The 12,555-nt window shown below is 37.8% G+C and overlaps 1 pseudogene across 1 annotated transcript in view; it reads right to left on the bottom strand.

Annotated features, from left to right (window-relative positions):
- The window catches only part of LOC307190369 (small ribosomal subunit protein uS17-like), a 792,466-nt pseudogene that overhangs the window by 259,314 nt on the left and 520,597 nt on the right, over window positions 1-12,555 (bottom strand). Inside the window, exon 6 of the transcript XR_013831759.1 lies at window positions 7,092-7,133. The product of XR_013831759.1 is annotated as a small ribosomal subunit protein uS17-like (transcript). The remainder of the gene's footprint in view (window positions 1-7,091; window positions 7,134-12,555) is intronic.

Below are 12,555 nucleotides of genomic sequence, written 5' to 3'. Positions count from 1 at the left end.
AAATATGTGCTTGATTGCATGTACTCCCCCTTCATCAAAATCACATATATACTGACCTTCCCCCCCTGCCTCTTTGGAGCAGCTTCTCAGAGCTATCGGGGATGCTGTCTCCCGGGTTGCAGCCCTCATTCTGCCCCCAAATGAAACTTAACTCGCAACTCTCACGTTGTGCATTTTTTTAAAAGTCGACACATGTTACCTCAAAGCCATGCTATTTTACCATTCCATGATAACTTCTATGGGTCTGGGCAAATGGGTAGTCCTCAATAAATAAATTTAGTGTATTTGTTCTGACCACCAATCCTGGGAACAAATAAACCTGTTATTTAATAAATGCAATTGGTAAAATGGTTCAGGTATCTTCAGCGTTATGTTATTTACCATTCCTCTGTCTGGGTTCCCTTAGAAAACTTGTTGATTGGTGAAGGGAACACAAGTTGCCACCCCAAATGTGCTTCTTCAGCATATTGATTATCTGAGCTGCTTATTTTTAAGAAATTGCACACACATAAGAAGTTCTGAAAACAAGTAGAAGTTACCCTTTTGTAAGACATATTTACATTTATAAGGGAAATCTCCATTTGTAAGAGTATCTACCTCTCTGGACCAGAAGAGGATGACCAAACCTGTGGAACCTCTTATCAGCAGAGAAGCGGGGACTTAAATCTGCATGAAAACCCTACCCTTGTTTACTATGCTTTTCCTGACAGCCTCCCCCATAGTAACTGGTTCCACCACCCACAGCATCTACTTTAGTCTTTAGCTAAATATGTTATTCAAGGTAGTGGCTTGGGCCATTTTGGAGAGTTACTCAGTTTTTCTGTGTCTCATCCATGTATACAGGGGGTGTACGTGTCCTTAAATTTCTGTTTGTTTTTCTCCTGTTAATCTGTCTTTTATTACAGGAGATGTCTCAGCCTAGAACCTAAAAGGTTAGATAGAAAATTATTATTCCTTCCCCACACTGGCACTTATGATGGAATAAATGGTGGGCTATAAACATTGCTGCCAGAAAGTTAGAGTTTATTGAATCTTCTGCTTTCCTTATCTTTTTGTTTCTTCTTCTAACTTCTTTCCTCTTTCCATTTGCCTAGCCCTCTACTTGCAAAAATGAAGAGTAGCAACCAGGGCCCTAAGGTTGAAATAATGAGCACTGGCTTTAATTAACCTGAAAAAATGTTACCTATTTGTCTTGAAAATTTTCAGACTGCTGTTTCCCCTCTTGCAAAGAATTTAATTAATCCCCTTCTTCACAAAGAACTTATAACTCACATTCCAAGCTAATTAAATCTGGAGAATGTATTACCTTGTTACAATACAACCTATCATTTATATAGTGACAGTGGTATTATTACTTTTACCAATTATTTTGTATTTCATTCTATCTAGAATGGGACCACCTGCAGCAACCTCATTGGTCCTCACAAACGTGAAACAGTAGTCAGGAACTGGTGGTGAGGTTACTGATGAAAGCAGGGTACATGCATCTTAACATAATTCTGAAAGAGGTCTAACCCTCTAGCTCATTTCTCAAATTGTTTAAGCTGACTGCCAGTATGTCTAAGGCTGTAGAAGCTTCTGACTCCAAGGAGCAAAAACCTACTCCAATCACGGAAATGGTATTAGAATTGGGAACAGAAAGCCTAGGATACAGGCTGTGGGGACATTTGTGGCACCGCATCTCACCAGCATTTACTCTACCTCTTTGGGGGGGACTCTCCTCCCATTTGACACAAGCTGGTAGGACTTCATCAAGGTGTCTGGAGAAAAAGCAAACACAAACAAGACCAACCAAACTCTCCCCTCCATAGAATTTGAATCTTGAGAGACAAACAAAGCAGACAATAGAAATAATTTGCTCCAGCAATGCTCTTGAGATGACACAGAGACTTTGTAAGTTGATTTATGGGCTTGATTCTTCAGCTTTTCTGAGTTCGGTGAGCACCTCCAAGCCTAACAAATTCATTTTTCCCTTTAGATAGGTTTATTTTGCTCTCCGCAAAACTACCCTAATTGATACAAGATCTAGCTGTTCATTACTGATTGTGTGACCTTCAGCAAGTCACTTAGAATCTATAAGCTCAACTTTTGTCAAATGTGAATAATATATGTGTCCTATAAATCTCGCATAATCTTCAGGACAATAAGAGATTATAAATTGTCCTCATTTTGCAAATGACATGCAACATAAAATTAATAGACCTAAGAATAATATGTTCTATATGTTCTTGTTTTGCAAATTAAAAATTATGACAATATTTATTTATAAACTATATTACATATCACATATATATCTGTATATCTATGCATATATCTACATCTGTCTGTCTGTCTACCTATCTATCTACCCATCTACCTAATCATCTATCCATCTATCTTTATTGGTTAGGATAAAGGGCAGAATAAATGGAAGGCCAGAAGCAGAGCAAAGAGACCTCCATTGATTGTTAAAAGAATGTATAAAAGGGATGAACAGGAGATATGAGAATAATTCATAACACCAAAGTGATGTCTTCATTGCTATCATTCTAGTTTGTCTGGATGAATATGGAAATTAGAATAGGGTTCCATATTTACTCTCGTTGGCATGTTGTAATGCAAAGAGATTGTAAGACTAAGTACTTAAAACTCATTTAATGGCTTAAAAATTTGAGTAGAACAAGATTGCTATTCTGTTTCTACTAAAGGGAGTAGAATATGACCAGGGTTTTCCGTGCATATTTTTGTCATCCGATCATCAGATGATTACTATTAACAATCATTTTGTAGGTCTGGCATTTAAGAGAAGAACAAACTTCTGCTCAGAATTCATATCTATCATTAGGTGATAACAAGCAGCAGGTGTAACGATGGACACCTTGTGCATTCCAAATGCAAGGAGGGTCAAGAACTTTTACCACTAGAGTTATGGTTCGATTAGGACTGTGTCCTTGGGCTGCAGGTAACTTTATGTTCCTCCATTAGGAGATTTATCTTGGATATTCTTGGAAGAGTTTTATTGCTGTTACCCAGGTAACTGGTGAACTTGCTGATGGTAATAAGGAAACTAACATTTGCATTACCTCTCCTAAGTGCTCAAGAATTTCCTCTTTGTGTTTACAAGCTTTACCCCATTAATCTCTTAGACTATCCCTGTAAAGTTCATATAATTACAGCTATTTTTCTGGAGAAACTGCACTGTAACATCATGCTGGAAACTCTCTAGCAAAACTGCACTAATTTTTAACAGATGTTGGTCTGCAGTGTGACAAAACATACTCTCTCTGAAGTGAGGCCAGCTACCTTTCTCCTTCTCCTCCTTTCACAGTTTCCTTTGTGATGGCCACTGTGAATTGTCTCTGACTTACACTAGGAGCCAGGCTAAATGGGAGGAGGTTGCTCATTAACTACAGTGTGTGATGAAAATATGATTCCCTTTTAATATGTCTGAAAAATATATTCTTTGTAAGTATAAAATTTTAATTGTTGCATAGCACTTTTGTGGTATAAATGATAAAGTTGTTGAGGTGTTAAGGATACTGATGATGGAATTTAAAAGTCGTAAAGCACTATGCAAATAAAATTAACTTATCAACTTAAAAAACACATTTATCAAATGCCTACTATGTGCCAGGGGGCTCTGAAAGGACTGAAGATAACAACGGTTAACAAGACATGTCTCACACGCAAGAAACATATACAGTGTCATTGTTGTTGCTATTGTTGTATACTATTAGCTACATTTCCACTCATTTGACTTTAATGCTCTACAGCATTGGATGTGAAGTTACAAAGATGCAGCACAGCGTTTTGGGGTTTTTTCTTCACTTTGGTCCTTGGTCACGTCAATCACACTTATGCAGATGACTCCCAAATTCAAATCTCAGCCTTTCTCGGTGAGCTCCAGTCTCGTGTTTACAAAGTACTTGCCCAACCTCTAAATAACCTGCTAGCCACTCAAACTCAATCTGCCCCAAATGGAGTCTCATAATCTCCTTCTCTCCAAACCTAGTTAATCAACCATAAAAATATAGGTTCAATTTTGGGTTCTTGTTGTCAGCTCAACCAGATGTTAAGTCTAGTGAGTTCTATCGTTTCCATATGTCCTTTCTGGCTTTCCTCATCTAGAATTGCCTCACACCAACCTTTCCTATTTCTTAGTGATTTCACTTTCTTTCTAGGTATGGTTCTGATCATGTCGACTATGCTCAGAAACATTGGCACTCAACAAAATGTACTAAAATTCTTCAGTCTATTGTTGCAAGCCTTCCACCATCCGGCACCAACTTCTCATCTGGCTTGTCTTCCATAGCTCCTAAGGTCCAGACCACACAGGAAAACTGTTTGTAGAACATGCCAGCACATTGCTTCTTCCTGTTCCTCCACCTAGACCCTTCCACTCTCCACCCACATGGCAATCCCTACTCATCCTTCCAGGCTAATCTCAAAGTGTATTAATTAATTCCATTAAGCATTTCAGATTCTACCCAGGTATAAGAGCAGTTCTAATTCATCTTTAATTCTAGGACCTTTGACTTGTATCATATGTATGATTCTTGATACTTTTAACATGCAATTAAAGGTATATGTTTAGATACCACATCTCTCTTAGCAGATTTGAACTCAAAGCAAAAACACATCTGATTTGTATCTGTATATATGGAGAAATACATATCTCAATATTATAGATTCAGAAAAGTACATAAATCACAAATGTACATCTGGATAAATAGATATTCACAAAGCTAGCACATCCATATAGCTAATATCCAGATTGAAAACTAAATAAATTAGCAAAACACCAGAAGCCACCTCGTGTTCCCTTTCAGTCACTACCCTTGCCCCGATGGAAATCTACAGTCCTGATTTGTAACAACATAGTCTAATTTTAAACTTCATATAAATGGGATCAAATGAATGTACTATTTTATACCTGGCTTCTTTGATTCTAGTTTACATTTATGAGCATGTTGTTTCATGTACTTGTAGTTTATAGAGTCTCATTATTGTATCATGTTTCACTGCATGAATGTATCCCATGTTGTTTATCCATTCTTCCATAGAATGGCTTGTTTCCAGTTGTGGGATATTACAAATTTTGTTGTTTTCCTGAGTCAGTCTTCAGGTGCACATATATAATGCATTTCTATTGGGTATATAGTGTCTGATGTATTTTTTGTTGTTGTTGTACCTCAGAGTATCCAATTCAGTGCTGCTATTTGAAAAAAAATGAATAAATAAATAAATAAATACAGTATATCTTTTCTTCTTAAATTGATTTTAATTTGCCAATGCACTATGCATTTTTGTTTCTTTAGGCATCAATGCTTTGTTCAGAATAAATGTGTAAAAAAACTGGATTAATATTATTTTTTTCCTGGTCCTTGAAGGTGTATGTCATAGGTTAAGACTTTTTATTACTTAGGATTTGTCAGATGCTAAAGGAATATGGTTCCAGTTGTACGTGTACCCAAGACAGAGCTAAACTTGAATGAGATTTTTAGTGAGTGGCTAAACCTGGCCCATCACTTTATCAGAGTGCAAAAGAGATGGGTTGGGTATGAAGTCAGTTCTAATTAAAGTTCTGAAAAAAAGAGTAAAATAAAAACAATAAAATCTACATTTAGAATCAGATAAGCTTTTAAAGTTATATATTAATAAACTAGAGAAACTTTTTGTGTGTTTTTTCGCTGTCTCATACCTCTAATAAAGTGATTCAAGTTGCTTTAGTTTCTTCCTTCATCAACAGAGGAAACTGCATACTTAAAGCTATAAAAACACTTCACCTAAGAAGAGTGAGGCTCCCTCAGGTAGCAAAATGAACATATATTGTTAATATAATATGGATTTTTCTGTCTCTCTGTCTTTCTCCTTCTCTCTTCCCTCTCTGCCTCTGTCTCTGTCTCTCTGTCCCTCCTTCCCTCCCTCCTTCCATCTCTCCCTCTCTCCCTTTTTCTCTTTTTCTCTGTAGTTTGGTCTCCCTAGAAGTAGGCCTGATACAAGGATTTGAATGCAAGGACATCTTTGAGAAGTGAATGGAACAGTGACAGGAGAGTGGAGAAATGATACACAGAGGACAGCTCAGTAACACAGAGAGTGACGAGAGCTCAATCCAGTGGGGTAAATTGGGAAATGATACAAAACAGGAAATGATGCAAAACAATTCATACTTATCCCATCCAAGGAGTGAGGGAGGTGGAGTATTTCTATACTAACCTGAGAGTCAGTGATAAAGATATTTTCACAGGGATTGTTAATCCCTGGCACTTCTAGCCTTTCAAGCACATGTGCATCACAGCCTTCCACATTTCCAGAAAGTGACCTCAGCAGAGATACAGATACTAGCAGTTCAGACTCAGTCGGGACCCGCTAAAATAGTAGGGTCTGACAGAATATGGACAGAAGGCTGACAGTAACTATTCTTTCTTTCTTACACTAGTTCGTTCTTTCTCTTTGTCTCTTTAATTCTTTCTAACACCATAGCCACCATAAAAGGCTTTAAATTCACCTTGATACACTCATCGAGCATTAAAAAAAATTAAAGCTAATGAGATCTAAACAATGGGAAAATAAAAGTTTAAAAAAATAAAAAGAAAGAAAGAAAGAAAAAAAAAAAACATGAACACAAGGTAGGGTTAGTACCAAAATACTTTTCATGCAAGGGATGAGCCACAGGTGCCCTTGAAAGCTTTCTAGACACCAACACCAAAGGTAAACATGATACAATTTATATTATCTATGGCAGAATAAAGCAATCCTGTTTCCCAGGAAAAGCACTTTTTACTAATACCAAGATCATAGAGACTTTCTACACCAAGCCCTCACAAAGTGTGTGCACTATTCGGTGTGGTAAACAACGTCATTGTCAAACTTCCTAGAGAAATAGAAGATGTACAAAGCTGGAGGGAAATCAAATTTACAGCCTTCGGAGCAAAACTGAAAGCAAGCCCGAAAGGAATCATGTCTCCTCTGAAAACTATTCTCCAGCTTCAGAATCAAACCTTCAGGAAAGAGCTGTCACAACCAGGAATCTCTAATGGCATCATTAAGAAGTTGATAATTGGCCTGAAGATGCTTCAAGAAACCAGGAACCATCTCAATGACACACTGACCTTTGAAGAGCCTCTGGAGAAAGATCAGGGGCAGTCCAAGAACTGAGGAAAACAAAATACAAGGATCAAAATCATTCTTGCTGTCATCAATGGCTATCCAAGCATGACTGCTCCAGGGACTGTCACCACTCTGGGCTTCAGGGGCAATGAGAAAGAAAGAGCTGGCAGCCATCTGCCCCAGAAGGAGTAACACAATTCCTCCAGCAATTAGACCCCATAGCCACACTGTTTAATTAAACCAACAATACAACTGGGTGATAGACCTTTCATCCCTGTCACGAAAGTTCTCCCCTCAACCTGACCCTCTAGTCTTTAGAGTTGCTGTCATCAAGATGTTCTACAGTTCCTTGATTCTAACTAGCTATACCCTATGTTTACATTTTCAAACTATTCACTCTGCTTTCTTGAAACACAACTCTATAATAAACAAGCTCACTTTTATCTTTAATCTTTTCCCTTAGCTTTTTCTTTACTTCCTTGCTTTAACGAAAACATTACTTTCTCCTAAAGATATAGTTTCCCGTGATAATTCTGTCTTCTATCAAAATTCATATATTATAAATTTGAGGAGAACGTTAGGGTTTTTGTTTTTTTTTCATTAAGGCTTGCTATTCACAAGAGTGTTAATCCCCTGTATAAGTCAAGATAGGCCTGAATAAGCCACAGGAACAAAGACATCTGAAATTTCACGGTGTGACACAGAAGTTTCTTTCTCACTCAAAAAACAGTCTGAAGAGAAGGTCAACTGACCTTCCTCAAATAGGCTGCCTTTTTGTGGTTGTTCCAATCATCTTTTGACATTAAGGTCATCTTGGTGTCATTCAGACAAAAAGAAGAGAAATACATTGAGGAGAATACACACTATGTAAGTATTCACCTCAGCCAGAAAGTGACATGTTAGTTCTGTTTACATCTCATCAGCCATAAATCAGTCATGTGGCTCCAAGCTAACCGAAATAGTGGTTTTGAAACATAGACTTTTAGGGTTCCCATGAAGAGGAAATAAGACTGTGGGTATCCACCACAACTCAGTATTCTGGTCAACAAATAGACATTTTGTCCTTTCTCCAACACATAGAATACACTCTTTATTCCTAAGAGGGATAGGCCAAATTACTATCTGGTCACTGTTTCTAACTCAAAATCAGGTATTCCAGGAGATTCCCAGTCCTCTACATCAAGTCCACATGCAACTCTTTTTTCATTTAGATAAAATATATACCTCACTTCAATATAAAATATTGAAGTATGAAAAAGATATCCACATCAGACACTTTCCCTCAAAAAGAAAGGGGTCAGGAGATAATGGAAGACACATGGCAGTCACAGGTTCATAGCAATTTTGAAATTCAGGGGACCAGGCACTGGGAATTATCCTTGTCTGGGAGATAGTCAAGATTCCATGAACTGGTTCTACTCTTTGGACGAATCTCTTTTGGTTATAGCTCTCCATGACCTCACGTTCATCTCTCAGTAAGTGTTCTCTTTCCCACTATCCTACATGGCCACATCTTAAATAAGGATTAGCTAGTGTGACCTCCTTGAGGCAATGGCTGCCTCTTGATTGTGGGAAACTAGGGAAGTTGTGGGAAACTGGAAGTTGTTTTCATAACTAGAACAGCATTACAGATTTTTTACCTGGTATTGAGGTTTTCCTGGCAATACATTTTTTTTTATTTTTCAAAACTTATTAGGCTTGGGTTTTGTTTTCTTCTAGTCAATTCATGGCCCAATAAACACATCCAAAGTTCTTTCTAGATATAATTGTTGAGCTATGACTTTCTCTATGTTATAATGACTATTACCTTGCTGATCTCTTGAAATAAACATGAACACAGACTATACACTCTATTTCATCTTCACCCTAAACCATTCTGGTAAAATGAAAAGTTGAACTGGATTTTGACACTCAAGAAAATTTTAATTCCACTTCTTACTATCTGGAGTCTAAAAAGATGCTTTTCTGACCCTACGTGACCCAAATATTTTTGACTCCATATATTCCCTTTCATTTACACTAGAAAACCAGACAATTTTTCATCATGCAAGCCCTTTCTTAAAACATTTTGCAAAATGCAGTCAATAACAGCCAACTCACATTAATTATATGATTTTTTCAAATCTCTTCCACTAAACTTGCCAGCTCAGTTAGGCAAATCACCTGCTTTCAAAGTGTTACCAGAAGTGACAATTTTCCAAATGTTTTGCCTCAACAAAACATGAGTTAACTTTTTCCAGGCTTCCAATAGCGTGTCCTACCTGCTTACTCTCCTACTAATAAGCCAGTGCCATATATTTGTGGAATTCTTTGTGTGTGATATAAATTCACTTCAGCTCAAGATCAAACCTGAATAAGTATTAAAGTATTAAAATTCAGTGACTTAATACAACAGAAGTTTAGTTCTCACTCATGCCATATTCAGTTGTGAAAGGTAAGATTTCCTGGCAGCTTTCCTCTAAGTGTTCACTCATAGATCCTGTTATCTTCTATCACGTCTCTGTCATCTCAGAATCCTTTTTCCATCCACAAAAAGGCAAGAGAGATAATGGCCGAGGAGATTTCAACTGGTTTGAGAATTCAGGCCTGGAAATAGCCTACATTATTTCTGCCCACATTTACTTGACCTATGAATCATATGACTCCTTCCTAATTGCAAAGGAGGTTGGGAAATCTAGTCTTCTCCTACTCCTAGAAAAAGGACATAAAATTGATGAGATTCAACCAGTTCCTGCCACAGTTCAGGCTTCCGGTCAACAAATACCTGCCTAAATGCATACAAAATTCTCACTCATAACCAAACAACCCCAAGTCTCCATCAGCCACTCCTTCTGGCTAAATTTCTGGAATAAAGAATGAGTCTCAGCCTTCTCTCTCCTCTTTGGATATGGTTTATCCTGATCCCATAAACTCTGGACTAAAATATTTACATATACATACATACGTATGTATAAAATACATGCATATATATGTACATATGTATGTATAAAATACATACATATAGTAGTGAAGCAGGGACAGGATATCAGCAGTAAATATTCCCATTTGGAAAGGTGAAGAATAAAAATCTCACCATTCTCACTGGTCCAAACAATTCTGCACTGTTGCTGGCAGACACAGTGAAAGTCTCTTCCACAGGGTTTGTGATTCTAAGTCTCTGGGAGACATCTCTTGTCCATTGGTCTCCATGGGCCTTGGATCCCTCCCTTTGGGAGACTTTTTATTCTTAATCACATCACTGGTCTGTCTAATAAATGCAGTTAGAACATTTCTCCTCTGAGAAGTGACTCAAAAATCAATCTATTTCCACCTTTTGTTCCTTACATCTTACAGTTTTAAGTTAATTCTGAAAACATCCAGCAGAGGCAGATGGAGCGAAGACATCAGAGGGTAGATATACTGGTTATTTCATTATCTTGTTAAAAGCCTGACAACATCACTTCTTTTTCATACCAATGGCCGGAACTCAGTTGCATGGCCCCAATATAACCGCAAGGGAGGATGGGGACTGTTGTCTTCTGATGTGGCCAAGAAGAAGAAATGGGATTGGTTAGTCTCTGAAACTCTTCCCCACTCTCTTATAAAAAGCTGCTCCTTGAGAGCTATTGTTATTTGACTCTATGATTTTCCTCTCTCCCAGAACCATCATTCCCAGTAGTCCTATTCTTATCTGTCCTGCATCAAAAAAGTTGGTATTTTGAAAACTCTTCTTTTCTACCTTTATTGTCATTCACATGGTTAACTCATCCATCCTCAACTTGATTTCCTCAGCTCTGATGATCTCTTCCAACATGATGCCTTAAGCTCCTACTCAGATTCACATCCTAGAACTTATTATCATCACCTGAAACAGCTCCGTTTCCAAAGTACTAATCCCACTCTCTCTATGCCCCCACCCAACTCAACATTGTGGTCCAAACATCATCTTTATCTTTATTACTTTAAAAACTTCTTCATAATTCATCATTTAAAATCCACTCTGAACACTTTTAGTCAGTCTCTATGCTCATAGACCCCTGTTACTCCAGCTGACTTAGTCAATTGACCCCTTTGTACCTAGGCTAATTCCCTCTCCTTTTCCCCAACGCAATAACCTTCCCCTTTCACTAATTCTCTCATTATCCAGTTTAGTTTCTTTGATTCACCATTGCAAAAACACTCTTGGCAAAAACTTCCTTTCTATTATTCATTAAACCCATTTTGAAAGATACCAACCCTGAATGAAATCAAATATTCCCTTTCTCTCTGCTGCCATCCAAGCAACTGGATACTACTTGACAAAACGGTACAAAAGAGCATATTGATGCTATAAGATTTTACGATCTTCAAATTAAGAGGCCCTAATGCTTGCTTTAAATCAGACATTTCTGTGGTCCACAAATCTTGTCCACTTTCCACAACAATCATTTTTAAACTTTTGTGCTCCCCACAGAACTCTGACTATCCAGCTTCTCGCCCCACTCTCACTGCCTAAAAAAACAGAAATGTAAGCCATAACACAGGAACCCTTTATCATCTCCCTATCAGCCTCAGAAGACTACTTTCTTCATTCCTGGAGCCCCTTCACCTCTCTCACTATAACTGAAGAGATATACATTCTCCAGTATATGACTTACCTATATTTCAGTCTTCATTCTCATCTGATCTCATAAGAAATTACTCTCTTCTCCCCCTCTGTTATTACTCACCCCAATACTTCACTTTTCTCAATAGCATTTAATTCCACTTAAGTTTGTCTCACCTGAAAAATACAGTAAATACATTAAAAATTCTCATTTATATCCGGAGCTTCCATCTCCATCTTTGTGTCGATGACTGCTAATTCTCCTCTGAGCTTCAATACACAAACCCTTCAGCCACCCTCCTGACACACAACAAGCAGCTTGAACTGAACACACCCAAAACTATAAACACTGGCTATTTTACACTCTAAAATCTTGTTTTTCCCCCTCTCATAGTGAATGACACCACTGTTAATCCTTTTCAGAATGTCAAGTGCCTGGGAGTCATCTTTGACCACACCCTCTCTTTTTCCACCTCCATTAACAAATCCTGAATGCCCCATCTCCTAAATACACCTCAAATACATCCCCTTCTATTTCCATTACCAACATGAGCCTGGACCAAAGAACCTCACATCCTTCTGGACCATCAAAACACTCCCTTTCCTCTTTCAGTTTTTAAATTCCCACTCAACCCCATTTAATCAATTCTCTTCCCTGCAAGCAGAGTGGTAGTTCCTAAATGCAAATCTGGTGATATATCACATCTGTGTAAAATCCTTCAATGAATTGTTTTTGCTCTTTGCTCTTGGGGTACAATTAAAATAGCTAATATGGCTCAACAAGGCCTGGGCCCTAAATACTGCTTCAGTATCATCTCACACCATGACCCCCTCAGCTTTCAAAGCTCTAGCTATATAGATCTTCTTTTTAATCTTCAAATAAAACATGCTCTCTCTCACCA

The sequence above is a fragment of the Stenella coeruleoalba genome (genome assembly GCF_951394435.1).
Source record: "Stenella coeruleoalba genome assembly, chromosome: 8".
Lineage (NCBI taxonomy): Eukaryota > Metazoa > Chordata > Mammalia > Artiodactyla > Delphinidae > Stenella > Stenella coeruleoalba.
This window is presented reverse-complemented; position numbering and strand designations above follow the sequence as displayed.